The sequence below is a fragment of the Dasypus novemcinctus genome, chromosome 10 (genome assembly GCF_030445035.2).
Source record: "Dasypus novemcinctus isolate mDasNov1 chromosome 10, mDasNov1.1.hap2, whole genome shotgun sequence".
Lineage (NCBI taxonomy): Eukaryota > Metazoa > Chordata > Mammalia > Cingulata > Dasypodidae > Dasypus > Dasypus novemcinctus.
Genome location: NC_080682.1, coordinates 40,811,330 through 40,813,911, shown reverse-complemented (window position 1 = coordinate 40,813,911; position 2,582 = coordinate 40,811,330). Strand labels below are relative to the sequence as shown.

At 36.6% G+C, this 2,582-nt stretch overlaps 1 pseudogene; it reads right to left on the bottom strand.

Annotated features, from left to right (window-relative positions):
* Positions 1–676: 676 nt before the first annotated feature.
* Positions 677–2,255, bottom strand: LOC101432002 (sorting nexin-13 pseudogene; annotated as a pseudogene).
* Positions 2,256–2,582: the final 327 nt, after the last annotated feature.

Sequence of the window (2,582 nt, the reverse complement as noted above, 5' to 3'; positions counted from 1 at the left end):
ATGTATTTATATGGATTGTTACACAAAATCACTCTGACTCCATAGCTAATGCATTGCATTGGGGGAGGGTAAATTTTATATTTAGTTTTGCTTTATGTCACAAAACTGTAATTCATATGTAAGAGTGTTTCATACTTTGAGGACATTCTGTCACTTCCCCCCAGTCCCAAAATAGAGGAATCAAAGGTCATTAATCTGATGAATCCGTGCTATGTTAAAATGCTCACATAGATCTACAAAATTATGCATAAAATTCCCACAAATCATATATTGCACAGTCTCCCACCATTAAACAAATAAGCCAATTTACCTGTGAATCACTGTTTTGTGCTTTCCTTAGCTCTCATATATCCATGCGGGCCTTTGTCATTGCTTGAGAATGCTGCATAGTTTGTAACAGAAAGAAACCACATCATTCTTGCTTAAGTTGGGGGCAGTCTCCTGATGATGTTGCAAAAATAAGAAACAAACCATTTAAAATATGAAAACCTCTCTTGGTAGGGGCTGAATTATAGGACAGGGTGAGAGGTACCACAGTCTTATGATTATATTAATAATCTATTTTAAGACACTAGAAGACTAGGCCAGACACAAATGTATAAGAGTTAAGTCCCAGAGGATCTGTCTATATATTTAGTCTTGGACAAAATGAATACCAGCTTCACAAATTGGAGTGTCACCTTTTCCATAAAGAAGATGCTTGAATAGCTTGAAGTTACTCTTTTTATTTCATCATCTATGTTGACAATGAATGCAGTTTCTTGAAAAGTTCATGGAATTTATACTGTGGAAATAAGCTTTCCAAAAAGCCTTCCAAGAAGAAATATACCATTCTCTTCTTTAGCTGGTTGCACTGAAACATTTCAAAACCACAAAGAATACCTTTCCATGTTGTCTCAGCCCCGAAAATGATCTTCAGTTCATCTGGCATAATTTCAGGTAGCTTAGTTTTTCTTGCAATTTTTGTTCTCATTTCAATAGTTTTATCTCTGCATGCAACTCTGAAACATTTTACTGAATCTACTACTTGCGGAATGAGGTCTTCCAATATACATGGTTAAGTATTTTTCTGTCGAAGTAGGTTTTTGATATTCTTTCACAACTCCTGATTTATCTCCTTTAATTGAATACATCATCCATGAGAAACAGAAATACCCTAAGTGAAATATCGTCTTCCATATTACTGACAATTTGAGTTGAGACTCCAAGATATTCAGGATTGGAATCAGTCTTCGGAATTAAAGAAGGCACTTATAAAAATTGATTGCTTTGTATCTTGACCTAATCTTTCTGACATTTTGCCCTTGTTGCCTGACCTTTTAATCATTTCCTCTGCCAAGCTATCAGGAAGAGATTTAACTGCATTTGAAACATTACTCAGAGAACTGCAAAGTGGAATTCAAAAAGTGTCCATCTTTTGAGAAAAACTACCTTTTCCTTTACAGTACTAGGCTGTGTTCTCAAGGATGTCATGCACATAGTCAGCCAAAGCTGGTGATGCTTTCATGATTTCAGGAGTAAATAGTAACTGCAAATATGCATTTAGATCCATTTTTTTTTCTTTTCTAAAAAAGAAATATCTATATTATTAAAAGTCTTTTTACCAGAAAGCTTCAATATATTTGACAGATTTTCAAACTGTTCAGTGATTGTCATGTGGAAATCATGGAAGTCAGTATAATGGCGATATGTTTTCCATATTTCCTCACAGTTTAGATTGCAGTAGTGTCCAATAATGGTATATATACAGGTGCAAAGAATTAGACCACAGTAATGTGGAAAGCATAGGTGGAGAGAGCCATCCACTGTCTTTCAGAGCTGTGAGTTCTGAGGGAGAAAATAATGAGGACATAGGAGGTGATAGGAATAGAAAAAGTGAGCAGACACAATAGCTGACTGTTGTGTCAGCAACAAAGAGTCCAAAGATGCTAGTGTCAGTGCAGGAGACTTTCAGCAGAGGGTAAAAATTACTGAAGAAATAGTCAATGATTGTGCAGTCACAGAAGAGAATAAAAAGGATTTAAATCAGAGGATGAAGAAATCCCCCAGCCCAGGATATGCCCACTAGGAGGCCACACACCCTCTGGTTCACTGTGATCATGTAGTTCAGGGCCCTGCAGATAACTATAGTGGTTATAGGTCATCACCTTGAGCAGGATGAGCTCACGTCCCCCAAGGAAGGGCTCTGCAAAGAGCTGAGTCATGCACCCACTGAAGGAGACAGTTTTAATTTCAGCAAGTAAGTCAAATATCATTTTGAAGTCATGGTAAAAGAGAATAAGCTATCCAGTAAGGACAAGAAAAATAGAAAAATATATTTTGGGGAGCCCAGGTATATGCTGGTTGCAACTGTTACTACAAGTAAGTTGCCTGCAAGGTTAAGACAGTAGATCAACACAAAAACAACGAACAAGAGTTTCTGAGCGTCTGGTGCTTTGTCAGGCCAAGCAGAGTGAATTCTGTCATGTTCTTTCATTCCATGAATCCAATTAGGAATTAGGCATTTGAATAACTGATTTATTGGCAAATAGCAGAGGGAAGCAATAGTGATCAACACATTTTAATGAAGAAATAATATTTTT